The sequence below is a fragment of the Equus caballus genome, chromosome 8, assembly GCF_041296265.1.
Source record: "Equus caballus isolate H_3958 breed thoroughbred chromosome 8, TB-T2T, whole genome shotgun sequence".
NCBI lineage: Eukaryota > Metazoa > Chordata > Mammalia > Perissodactyla > Equidae > Equus > Equus caballus.
This window is the reverse complement of record NC_091691.1, coordinates 55,071,139-55,085,124: the sequence shown is the minus strand read 5'-3', so window position 1 is coordinate 55,085,124 and position 13,986 is coordinate 55,071,139. Positions and strand designations below refer to the sequence as shown.

At 39.4% G+C, this 13,986-nt stretch overlaps 1 long non-coding RNA gene across 1 annotated transcript in view; it reads right to left on the bottom strand.

The window, feature by feature from the left end:
• Nucleotides 1–13,986, bottom strand: part of LOC111774722 (uncharacterized) — a 57,496-nt gene that overhangs the window by 24,925 nt on the left and 18,585 nt on the right. The window lies entirely within an intron of this gene.

The window sequence follows — 13,986 nt, the reverse complement described above, 5'->3', positions numbered from 1 at the left end:
GTCAGAATTGTGGTGAGGAAATTAAAGTGGAGGGGCAGCATAACTACTTCTGGAAATGCTGCTGCCCCAGGGCATTTAGGACAGATGTGGTTCAGAGAAAGGATTGTCAGATGGGCCTTTGGCGCCTAAATCTTCCTTAGAAAAGTTAGTGAATTATCTAGCTCTTTCAAGGGGAACAAAATAAACGCTTTCCTATGAATCCCCCATACGAAGCTAAAGATAGGGCTACTTTTGACCTGAATTTTCCCAGATAATCTTCTTTGAGATCTCCCTTCCATCCCAAGAATGGAAGAACTAGCAAGAAATATTTGCGTTTGTATTGTGGTTTCAACCAAGAAGTGAGATCGCTAGTGAGAGAAAGTTTTATTTAAATACAAACAATGTTGATAAACTTCAGTTCTAGTACAGCCACGTGTCCCACTTCATCACCCCAAAGCAATCAAGTAGAAAGCTCCTCTGAACAAGACAGAGAAAGAGAACTAGCTTTGGCTTGGGATTACTGTACTGTCCTCTGCTGTGCATTACCACATGAGTGCCCAGTCTTTCCTCAAGGGTCCCAGATGTTGGTGGGAGGAGTCCAGTCTATTGATCTCACTTTCTGTGTTAGCAGATAAGGTGTCCATTGGTGGTCTTCATGGATCTAACCATTCTTGTGTCTTATCTTCATGTGTCTTTCTTGTATCATATCTTCTTTTCATCTGAAAAGGCTTCTATCTGGAGTTTTATCCCCTTGCTATCCAAGAAACACAAACTCAAACTCACTTTATTTTTTAATTAATCATTTTGAGGGCCATTCGTCAACAAAATATGTGATGGGTGGTGTTTTTCTTTGTCACCTCCAACCCTCTCCCACACAAATGTACACTTCCTTGAAGAAAGTCTGATGCCAGAAAGTAGGGGGGAATGTAAGATGGGCGCCTTTTATGGGTCCACGGAGGAAGACAATGAAGTTTAGTGGGTACACCTGACCACACGATCATATGGCCTTGGCTCAGGCCCTGCTCTGCTACTGCTTGGTTTAGAAATCTTCATCAGGTCACTTCACTCATCTGGGCTTCAGGTTCTTTTAAGGTTAGACTCACTAACCTCTAAGGCTCTGTCTTGCTCCATAATTCTCTAAATCACGTAATTCTCTAAATCATACAGTTTTGCAGCCATCTCCATGATGTGCAAAGCCAGGCTCATCATTGCCCTCATATGACTGGCTGAGACATTTCAGGTGGGTAAAAAAAAAAAGGACCAGGCAGAACTAATTTGAACAAACTTTTTGATTGTTTCTGGCTTTCTTAGCAATGTATCTTCCTAAGGAAAGGGTGTTGGTAATCACCTAGACTTCCCTTTCCCCAAACAGGACTTCCTTAAGCATGTCAGAACTTTCGACTTATTGGCTCCCCATAAAATTAACATTATCCTTCCCCAGATTATTTTTGAATATACCTTGCAAATAGCCAAGGAGATAAGAAAGCTTCCTTTTGCTCAAGGGGTGGACGCTAAGCTGCAAACCCATCTTAGGAACACTGAGATACAGAGCTCCTCTGCAAGGAATGACAAAGAGATTCCACAGGGTGCACCTTCTCTGCCTGGCAGGAGTGGGCTGGCTGGGTGGGGAAGGAGGATGCCTTTAGACCATGATTGAACAGCAATGTCTGCCATGGCCGGAGGAGAGAGAGGCAGTGGTACATGTGCCAGCTACATGCCGTTTCTTCCCCTTGGACAAATAATGAAGAATTTAGGCCAGACTAAGTATCAGTATCAGATCCTTCAGACTAAGAAAGGAGGAAAAACGTGGAGGGAAAAGGGATGCTTTAGGAAGAAGCACCCTGAAGGAGAGGGAAATCAGAGGACATGCATGATATTTGGCGACAAAGGGTAGAGGTCTGGGAAGCAGGCTGGTAATACAACTTAGAGCAATATTCCCAAGCAGACTGTAGCCCAGCACCTGGCATAAAGTCCTCGACAAAAGACAATGGAAAGCCCCCAAAAAAGACTCACTTTAGGAAGCTAGAAAAGCCATGTTCACCTTGAGACCAGAGAACTCAACATCTGTTGAAAGGATATCAATCTGGGAGAAAACTGTCCTTCCACTAGAGACAGGAAGAGCAGGGGCTCAGCAGACATGGGGCCATCGTAGCAGTGGAGCTGCCATTGGCCAAGTGGAGCCTATGGTAGTGGCAGTGCTTGGCAGCTGAGTGTAGGGCAATGACTCCAAGAGTTCCCAGCCTGATGAATATATCCCACCCAAAGGAAGAGTTGAATGAGCCATCAAAAGAGGTCTGGTGAAGTTGGAAAGTACAACTGAGGTGCGATGTGGAGTTATTACCTCTTGAGTGTTCCTTGAGTCTTTAACTGTCTGCAGAGCCACTATGGAGGCTGAGGAAACCAGCGCTTCAGAGCCAGCCCAAGTCTCTGGTATTGACAATTCCTCTCTTCTCCATTTGTTTGAGCCTCTGTGTGAGTGGAGCCTCTTTCCTACTGGGAGAGGATCTATTTCACACTCAAAGCCTTTTTTTTCTTTCTTCTTCTCCCCAAAGCCCCCTAGTACATACTTGTATATTCTAGCTGTGGGTCCTTCTAGCTCTGCTATGTGGGACACCACCTCAGCATGGCCTGAAGAGCAGTGCTAGCTCTGCGCCCAGGATCCAAACCAGTGAAACCCTGGGCCACCGAAGTGGAGCGTGCAAACTTAACCACTTGGCCACGGACCTGGCCCCTCAAATCCTTTCCAGCACCTCATACTCCTCTCTTATAAAGGTTTATATGGGACATATCACCTGCTTTCTTGTTCTCTTCCTGTTCTAAAAATATGCCACTAGCTTTTCTCTGCTGTTTTTCTAATGGGTCTCTCTTCTTTGATGTCAGCTATAGTGAAAAACTCTAATTCTCCTTTCATGGTTGGAGAAAATGTGAAATCAAGGACAGCTTCTGCTGTTAGGACATACTGCAAACCACCCTTTCTTGAGGGCTGCCCCTCGTGGTGGCTGCTTCCAAACTGACTCAAGAGACATCTTAGGTTTACCTAAGAGAGGGGAGTGTTGGGTCACAAGCAGGTCCTTTGAGTTTACTGCAGGATCATAGGGACACTGAGTCAGAAGAAGGTGCACCGCTAAGACTGGGTCCATCTGCCTTTATTCTGAAAAGATATTCTAATTTTCTAAAATCCTGACAGATGACCTTGTCCAAGGAGCCGTGTGCAGTATGATTTTTCATTTGGTTGATGACCCATTTTGTAAAATCGAGATAGTGTCATTTGCTGTGTTTACAGTCAGCATTAGCATGATTCACAGCTTGATTTCATTTAGAAGGTAGTGAGTGATTGCAGGGTGCCAGGCATCTCACTAATCTCTGGAGAACAGGAGATAAAAGACACAGTTCTCAGGAAGTTTCAGGTAATATATGTGTATGTATCCGTTAATGCATTTAGCTGGGCTCTGCGCTAGGCACTGATGGAGGGCAATGAGTGCAATGTAGTCTCTTCCCTAAATCACTACAGATAAATAATTTACTGCAACAAACTGCTCTGATCTGGTGGGGAGACAAATAACAGTCTTAATTCCAGTAGAGCATTGGAGAGCATTTGAGGCTACCAGGGGAGGCTGCCCTGAGGTGGTGAGCCTGCAGGGGATTGAGGATGCTGGTCCTTAAGAGCTCTGAGTTGAGAGAAGGACCCTGATATATGGCTGGCCAAGTATCTTGGTTTCTAGAATAGTCAATTCTCTCTCGTTTAAGCTGGTCCCTTTCATCCAATTAGTCTTTCCTTCCCTTTCCTGTCTGATTTCTCCTTGCATCCAGTGAAGGCATACAAAGTGTCACCTAGAGGTTATTTCTGCCCAGCCAGCCCACTTCTCTCAGGTGTCTGGAAGATTGAGTTTTGCAAAGGGCTGTTAGGCGATTTTGTGATTCTCTCTCACCCTTCCGCCTTCTGTTTTCCCCAGGCAGATCTCCGCTCTGTTAGAAGTAAAGGCACAGAGTTGGGAACTACAGCATCTAATTTTCAAGGAAAGAGTTGTTGGAGGATCGCTCCTCACAGTGGCTAATAAGTATTTGTCTGTGGCATCACTTCAGAAAGCCCTGGTATCTCTGAGTTTATATAGGAGATTTCGATCAATCTAGATTTTATTCTGGTTTTGGCTCGAAGACAACAATCCCATTGGTCTGTTGTGTCTAATGACTAGAGTTTTATTTCTGTTGTTACTGCTTTTGGACATTTCTTGGGAGTTTGATACTGTTATCTGAGCATTTTTATTGTGGCTGACAAGCACTTGTATTGGTCTATCTGGAAAAGTACTTCCCTGTTTGAATCTTATTTTTCTCAGTGTACAGGGTTTATTGTTTTTGAACCTCCTGTTTCTACTGTGAGCTAAATTGTTTCTTGAAGCACAAGGAATTGGGATAGGAACTCATTTTGCTTAGTATTGAGGTCGTTTGTTGGACAGCATTGTTTTTCAGGGCAGATTCAATCTGGTCTAACAGACATATTCAGATCATAGCCCCCAATTTTCCTATAATGGGCATACATTCCATCTCCTGATCTCTGGTTTTAACATGCCCTTGTATGAGTGAGTTGAAAAAGTAGTTATGCCAGAGTCTTATAAAAGAACACCTGGGTCAAATCCCCTCATAGTTAACACAGTACATGTGAATGTGGGGCCAGGAGTTGAGATGGGGGAGCCAGCCCAGTGATTGCATTCAAACATTGATTCACTCCTTTTTATGATGGGGAAGCCTTCTGTGACTTTCTGCTAGGTGACCACGTTTTATTTTGTTTCAGCAAATCAAAACAGCAGATTGTAAATAGAGGGAGTTTCAAGGTGAATAGGGTAGAAATTTGACCATTTTTATACGAACAAATGCTACTGTGTGAATAACACGTTAAGAAAATGTCTGAGGGCCGGCCCGGTGTCACAGTGGTTAAGTTCCCACATTCCGCTTTGGCAGCCCAGGGTTCACCGGTTTGGATCCCGGGTGCAGACATGGCACCAGTTGGCAAGCCATGCTGTGGTAGGCACCCCACATATAAAGTAGAGGAGGATGTTAGCTCAGGGCCAGTCTTCCTCAGCAAAAAGAAGAGAATTGTCAGCAGATGTTAGCTCAAGGCTAGTCTTCCTCAAAAAAAAAAAAAAGAAAGAAAGAAAAAAAGAAAAAGTCTGAAACTCCACCTATAGGAAAAAAAGGTTGAAAAAGGAAACAGTCCAAAGTATTAACAATGAAGGACTATGGATGATATATTCTCTACTATTTTCCGTTTTCAAAACTTTCTTTTATGTACGTAGGTTGTGTTTTTCGAATAATATATGCATAGACATTTGTTAATTCATTTAGTTGGGCTCCAGGCTAGGCACCAATAATAAGGTGAGGAAGAGACATGATCTTTCACAGAATTGTTACCAATAAACAATTCACTATAACAAAATACTATAATTAATATATGAAAATGCTTATGAGAGTCCAAGCGATAAAAAGACAGAAGAGCTCTGCATATATTTTGTTACGTTTATCCCTAAGTATTTCATGTTTTGGATGTTATGGTAAAATGGAATTATAATTTTTATTTCATTTTATAGTTATTCTTTGCTAGCATACAGATGCAATTGATTTTGAATATTGACCTTGAATCTTTGACCTTGATAAATTCATTTATTAGACCTAGCAACTATTTTTTTGGTAAAGTCTTTAGGATTTTCTATGTGTATGATCATAGAATCATCAAATAAAGACATATTTCCTTCTTTCTTATATATATGTACATATATATGTATATGAATGACTAATAAGCACACGAAAAGATGCTCAACATCACTGGTTATCACAATGAGGTGTCACCATATGACCTTTAAAATGGCTAAACTAAAAAAGATCGACAATAGCAAGTTTGGGGGAGGATCTGGGACAACTGAAGTTCTCATATGCTGTTGGTGGGAATGGAAAATGTTGCAATCAATTTTATATCTTTTCATTCATTATTGCAATGTCTAGGAGCTCAAGTACAATGGTAAATTGAAGTGGGGAGAAGACATCCCTACCTGTTCCCGATTTTAATGGAAGGCATTCAGTTCTTTACCCTGAAGTATGATGATGATGTTATCTGTGAGTTTTTTATTGCTATGCTTAATCAGTGCGAGGAAGTTTTTGCCAATTACAATTATTCTCCTTTTATTAAGCTTTCTTTTGTAGTTTTCATTATGAATAGATGTTGAAATTTGCCAAACACTTCCTGTGCATCTATTGAGGTGATCATTTTTTTTGCTTTATTTTTTAAAATAATTGACTGATTATTGAATGTTAAACCAGGCTTTAAGTCCCATTTGCTCAAAAAGTATTCTCTTTTTATATTTTGTTGTATTTGTTTGGTACATTTTGTTAAGAATTTTCTGTGTCTATATCTTGAGGGATATTGATTTGTAGTTTCATTTTTTTGTAAGTTTCCAGCCTGGTTTTAGTACCAGAGTAATGCTGGCTAACAAAAAAAATGAGCTGAGAAGTATTTTTTGAAGGAGTTTATGTAAAATTTGTATTATTTCTTCCTCAAATAATTGATACAATTCACCATTGAAGCCATCGGGAGCTGGAAAATTCTTCGTGGGAACGTTTTCATAATTAATTAAAAAAAATTTTTTTAGACACAGAGCTATTCGAATTTTCTACTTCTTGTCTCCATTCTGGAAATTTGTATCTTTCAAGAAATTTTTCCATTTCATCTACATTGTTGAAATTATTGGCATAAAATTGTTCATGATATTTCCTTATGATCATTTCAATATTTGTAGGAACTGTAGTGATGTCTTCTTTTTTTTGTTACTGATATTGGTAATTTGTGTTCTTTCTTATTTTTTCCTTGATCAATCTATCTAGAATATTATTAATTTTATTGTTTCTTTCAAGGAACTAGCTTTGCTTTGTTAGTTTTCTCTGTTGTTTGTTCCTATTTCTTTGATTTTTTTCACTTTAATCTTTGTTCTTTCTTCCTTCTTCCTTTGCATAGAATTTGCTCTTCCTTTTCCAGCTTCCTAAACTGGAAGCTTCAGTTGTTGATTTTACACTTTTCTTCTTTTCTACTATAAGCATTTAAAGCTATACACTTTTCTCTAAGCAGAACTTTTGCTACATTCTGCAAATTTTGATATGTGGTGCTTCATTCTTTAATTCAAAATATTTTTTTAATTTTTCTCATGATTTCTACTTTTCCTCAAGAATTATTTAGAAGTGAATTATTTAATTTCAAATATCTTGAATTTTCTTGAGAATTTATTGTTGTTGAGTTATAATTAAATCTTATTGTAGTCAGATAGAGCTGTCTGTGAGATCACAATCTTTGAAATATGTGAAGACTTGTTTTAGTCAGCATATCCTTTACCTTTGTGAACCTGCTATATGAGTTTAAAAGAATGTATATTCTGCATTTGTTGGACATAGTGTTCTAGAAATCACAATTAGGTAAAAGTGGTTGATAGTTTCATTTAGCTCTTCTAGATTCTCAATGATTTTTTTTTTTTCGTCTAGCTAGTCTATTAATTACTGAGAAGTATGTTAAAGCCTCTAACTGTCATTATGGATTTGTCTATTTCTCTGTCAATATTTATTTGATTGTATTGAAGCTCTGTTATTAGATACATAAATATTTATAATCATGATATTTTCTTGACTTCTTGTTTTGCCATTATGAAGTGCCCTTCTTTATATCTATTAATATACCTTAACTGGAAGTCTATTTTCCTTGCTAGTAATATAGCCACTTCCATTTTCTTCTACTTACTGTTAGCATGGTACATCTTTTTGAACTGATTTACTGTTAACTTGTTTGTTCCTATGTATTTAAAGAATATCTCTTATAGACAGCATATAATTGGTTTTTGCTTTTCTATTCAATCTGAAAATCATGCCCTTTGGAATATTTAATCAATTTGTATTTGGTGCAGTTATTGAAATACTTGACTTTAGGTCTACCATTTTGCTATTTATTTTCTTTGTCTCATTTCATCTATTTTGTCTGTTTCTTCCTCTCGCCTAGCTTTTTTGTGTTAAATAATTTTTAATATTTTGCTTTAATTCCTCTGTTGACTGTCTAGCTATCAAACTAATTCTTGCATTTTTATAGTAGTTGTTGTAGGGGTTACAACATACATCTTTAACTTATCCCAATTCATTTACAGTTCATATTGAATTCCTTTAAGTAATGCATAGTAATCTTTCAAGAGTATATTTTCATTTCTGTGGCCCTCTCACCATTCCTAGTGTTATTGTTGTCATGTGAATATGACATCAATATATGTTTTCAACTCAACAATATAGTTTTATCAATTTTGCTTAAACTGCCAAATGTCCTAAGAAATGGAGAGAACAAAAGAAAAAGTGAGTGTGTATGTGTGTGTGTGCATATTTAGTTCTTTGAATTTATCCACATATTTTCCATTTGTGGTGCTATCATTTCTTCCTGTAAATCTGAGTAGCCCTCTGATGTCATTTCCTGTTCAGCCTCAAAAACTTCCCTTCATATTTCTAATAGCACAGTTCTGCTGACAATGAATTATCTTAGTTTTGTTTATCTGACAATTCCTTAATTTCTCTTTCATTTATGAAGGATAAATTTTTGGATACATAATTCTTGGCTGCCAGTTTTTTTTCTCTCTTCAGCAGTGAAATATGCGATTCTAATTTCTTGTGGCCTTCATTATTTTGATGTGAAGTCAGCCATTAATCACATCATTATCTCCTCTATATAACATGTCATCTTTCCCTAACTGCTTTAATGATTTTCTCTTTATCTTTGATCTTCAGCTTTTGACTATGATGGTTTATTCTTCCTGGGCTTTGCTGGGTTTCCTGGAGTTGTATGTTAATTTTTTCCACAAAACTTGTGAAGTTTTAGGCCATCATTTATTTTAAAACTTTTCCTGCTCCTTTCTCTCCCCTCCTCTTCTATCATTCCAATTTGAAATCATTCCAGTTTCTGTTTTGTATCTCTTGATAGTTTCCTATTTATCTCTGATACTCTATTATTCTTCAATCTTTTTTTCTTTGTTCTTCAGATTGGATAATTCCTATTAATCTCTTTTTAAATTCATTGATTTTTTTCCTCCTGACACTGCAGTCTGCCTTTAAACTCATCTAATAAATGTTTCCTTTCAGTTTTTGTGTTTTTGAGCTCTAGAATTTCCATTTTTTATAGTTCTCATTTCCCTACTTAGATTTCCCAACTGCTCATTCATTCAGACCATTTTCCTTGAATTCTCTGAACATTTTGTAATAGCTGGTTTGAAGTCTAATTGGGCTAACATCTGGGCCCAATTAGAGTCAGTTTTTATTGGCTTTCCTGAGTTTGGGTCACATTTTTCGGTTTCTTTGCATGTTCAGTAATTTTTGTTTGAAAAGTGGACATTGTAGAAAATACAGTGTAATGACTCTGGCTTCTGTCATATTATTCTGAGTATTTTTGTTACTGTTGTTGTCATTGTTGTTTTATTAGGCAGTTAATTTGCTTGGAGTCAAACTGAAAACTTTGTCTCCCCTGTGGTGTGTAGTTATTGATATCTCTTTTCTATTCTTATGACTTCCAGCTGTTGAAAATTCAGAGAATTCACCTGGTACAGCTCTCTTTAAAGGTTAGATTCCTTTCTGGCCATTCCCCGCTTTTTTGATGTCTCTGTCAGATTCTTCCCTACAGATGCATACCTTAGTGGTCAGCAGTGATTTGGACAAAATTTATACTCGGATTTTTGAACTTCATTCCTTTCGCCATTCTCTTGCTCACAGATTCCCTCTTAAAAATTCCCCTGTACTCTGTTGCCTGGACCTTGAGCCTGGTGACTGAGTGATGTTTTCCTTTGCCCTAGCCAGGGTGGTTGGGGAACATCTTCTGGCAAGATAACCGCAAAATCACAATTCTTATTCCTTCTAGTTCCTTTTTTGTTTTTTAGATTGGCCCTGAGCCAACATCCATTGCCAATCTTCCTCTTTTCTTCCTTTTCCTTCTTCTCCCCAAAGCCCCTAAATACTCAGCTTCACACTCTAGTTGTAAGTACTTCCAGCTCTGCCATGTGGACGCTGCCTCACCGTGGCCCTATGAGCAGTGCCATGTCTACCCCTGGGATCTGAACTCCCAAAACCTTGAGCTGCCGAAGCAGAGTGCACAAACTTAATCACTCAGCCATGGAGCCGGCCCCTTGGTTCCAATTTTTTAAAACTAAACTCTCTTCTGGCTTCTTTCTGCTTTTGGACGTTTTCTTGTTTCTATAAGTAATTATTTTTTATATTTTGTACAGATTTTCTAATTATCATCTATGGGAATGTTCATGTATCCATTCCACTCTTCTGTCATTGCTAGAAATGCTTGTGTTTACGTCTTTAGTCTTTTTCTTCTTTATGGCAGTGTAGGCTCCATGAGGGCAGGTAAGTCCTTTGTTTATTGCTGTCTATGCAGGATTTAGCACAAAATAAGTGCATAATAAATATTTGTTATATGAGTAAATAGAAATTCAGACTGCAACTGCAATCAGACAATTGATTGCTCAGGTCTGTATTCACAAATATTTGCTGCTTTTCTGTAAATTCTCATAGTCCCAGTCACAGTATCTGTTCCTTGAGGAGCTAGTCCCTCTCTTTTTACAGGTTCTTTATTATTTACTGGAACAGCAAGGGAGGGGACCATGGCTATTAAGTGGAGTTTTCTTGTATGGCCAATACGAGAATAGACTATAAGCAAATCAATTTGTTTCGACTTCTACAAAGAAAAGAATATGCCACTTGTCAGTATTGCCAGTGGCCTCGGAGAGTCTCAGAGGCCATGGGCTCCCAAATATGAGTGGATGGTGGCTTGACAACCACAAAGCATTTTGTTTCTCTCTTAAGACTTGCTTTACGCTCAGGCTCCACATACTGTCACTTCTTTGAGTGAGGAGTAAGCCTTTCCTCCAACCCTCACTTTGGACAAGGAGCTCAGCTTACAACCAACACCACAACATCTAGGCACCAACCAACTTAAGAATCACATGCATTTTCCTTAGGTCAGGTGCCCATTAAACAAACAAACCAAAAAACAGAAACCTCCCTGTATACAAGTCAGTATCTTTTAGATTGCAGCTGTTTTTTTGCTCCTCTTTGATGGTTACATTTCTATTTTGGACAAAAGACAATTATCTACTAAGTGTGCAATACCACTGGGGGCCTAGAATTAGAGGCAGTGTATCTACCTTAAATATAAGTAATTATTATTACTGTTTTGTACTTTTGGATGTGATTGCTATTTTGCTTTCTACTTTAAGGTACTCACATGAAGAGCGATATATAGGTGTTACTGGCTGCATGTTGGGAATGTTATATATTTAAACAGTTTGCAGTTAATTAAGAGTATTGACTTGGAACTAAATCAGTGGTCTCACACAACATCTGTGCTCTCCTCTTATCTGTCTATGTATTTAGATGGCATCTATCACTGTGGTGTCTAAGCACTCAGAAAACCTAATTAGGCTAATTTCAATTTCCTCTGTGAGGGAGAAGCACCTACTTCTCTTCTTCACCCTCTCTGCTAGAGTCTTCTTAAAGCAGTCATTATTATCTCTCGGAAGAGAAAGGCAGTGGAATGAGCCTCAAGCAAGAAGCAGCATTTCACACCTTACTTGAAAGTTGGGGTTTTGGCTTCTAGAAGTGTTTTCAGCTTGTAAACAGCACCAGAAAGGCAAAAGGGCGGTCAGCGCTAAAGAGTCTGTGAAAGCGATAAAGGACGAAGGACACTGGAAATTTCCTTGCAAGCTCTGTGTTAAAGAATTTGCTGATGGATTATGCTTGGTTATGCACTCACAATGTCCTAGGCCATCACCACCTGACACATGCACAGTTTTTATTTATGAAAGAAGCATGAAGGCAGTGTTCTCTTTCCAACGGTGATCAAGTGCTGTTGTTCTCTGTCTGTGGGTCTCTGTTAACATCCCGACATCTTAATTTCTGTGTTGAGGAAAGCTGCCTGATTTCATTGGTTTTCAATGCCTTGCCTGCAGCTAGAGGTATGGATAAGGCAGCAGCAAAATCATTATGAGCTCCATTTTGCAGTTTTAACACACATGGGCTACTCTTCAGGAGTGAGTCCAAAGGAATGCATTTGTGCACAAGCAGAGAATTGCAGTCCCCAAGCAGAGCTTGTTAGGTGGAAAAGAGAAAGGATCCAGGATGACCAAATATGTTTGCCTGAGCTGGATCAGCAGCTCTTGTGATGGAATGTGAAGAGAAAAGAAGGAGGTAAAAAAAAATCATCGCTTCACCTCACCTCGGTCACAGATCAAGACGAATGTGGCTAACTAGTTCCCACATTTTTAACGTTAAAGTTGTTTTTTCACTCTTTGCTTGGAATCTGTGTTATTTAGAGTATCCGAGAAAGTGGTGGGAATGTTTGGCTGGGAATGCTAAGATTAAGTTCATTGAAAAAGAGGGAATTTAAACATTTACTCCTTCTGGTAAGGACAATGAAAAGGATTATGGTAGACATGAGAATTTGGGATAGAAAGATTGACCCCAGAATTGAGAGGGTGGCGGCCTTGGGGCCTGTGACTGGCCTCCAAGCTCCCCTGGTATTTGGAGAGGCCTCGTGGAGACTCTGCGTACGCTTGTCAGGATCACATTAAAGCTGTTAGTGGGTATCCAGCTTTAGAGAGATTTTACAACCTAAGGATGTGCCAAATTACGACAAGAAAGTAACTGCTGACCAAAGCCAATCCATTACCCTAACAGCTTCAAAGGCCGGGCCTCGGAGCAAGGGCGTCCTTCCAGAGCTAACATTCTGAGAGAGTGCTGAAGGTGGCGGTGCCGCAGATAGGAAGAGTGGAAATTACCACGTGTAAACGACCGTGCAGCAAGAGCGGAGCACAGTACTTCCTCTATCCCTTTTCTCAGCATCACTCAGTAACATCATAACTGGCTGAACACGCTCTAAGGAGCACCACTAAATAAATGAGTCATTTCACTGTCCTGCTCTTTAAAAGCACACAAACATGGTTTGTAGGTTTAGGCTTGGGCCTGACTCAGTGGTCACTCTGGATCTGGAAGACCCAGGCTAATTTCAAGCTTTCTTTGGTAGGGTGTCAATTCCCCTATGAGTTGCTTCTCTACCCAAAGTGCCTGTATGAATACCTTTGTCGGGCGACAGCCATCACCATTAACTGTAAAATGTTAGATAGTCCAACCCCTCTCTGCTGAGGCTCGCTGGATAATCTTCCCTGGGTCTCTGACTTTTTCATCTGGAACAGATTACACTCAGGTCCTCTGTTCTGCATGTGGGTGGCAATAGGGGCAATATTTAATCTGGGCCATAAATCTTTGGGACTACTTAATTTTCAGCTTTTCTACCTTGAAATGCGGCTGCTACTTTATGTATTTAGGTTACATAGTGCTTTTGGAGTAATTCAATGTGAATCCTTCAAGAACAAGAAAATGTATCAGATAGGTTTCTGAGGCCATGTAGGGCTGGGGGCAAAAAATAGATTCAAGATTCTATGGGGTATGAAAACACCAAACAAATGACACCTTCTTCCCCACCTGACTTCTAAAACACTTGAGCAATAAGATTAAAAGTATGACAGGAGCCAAAAATATTACCTTTCCATCAACCCTGGTGGCCTAGTGGTTAAGATTCAGTGCTCTCACCACTTAGGTCAGGTGTTCGTTTCCTAGTCAGGGAACCACATCCGTCTGTCAGTTGTCATACTGTGGCAGCTGCGTGTTTCTGAAAACTATGCCAGCTGTATTTCAAATACCAACAGGGTCACCCATGGTGGACAGGTTTCAGTGGAGCTTCCAGACTAAGACAGAGTAGGCAGAAGGACCTGGCCACCCACTGTGGAAAAAATTGGCCAACAAAACTCTATGAATTAGCAGTGGAGCATTGTCTATACTGGAAGGTGAGAGGATGGCACAAAAAAGAACAGCCAGGATTTCACTCTGCTGTACACAGGGTCTCCAGGAGTCAGAATCCACTCGATGGCACTAACGAAAAATCCTGATATG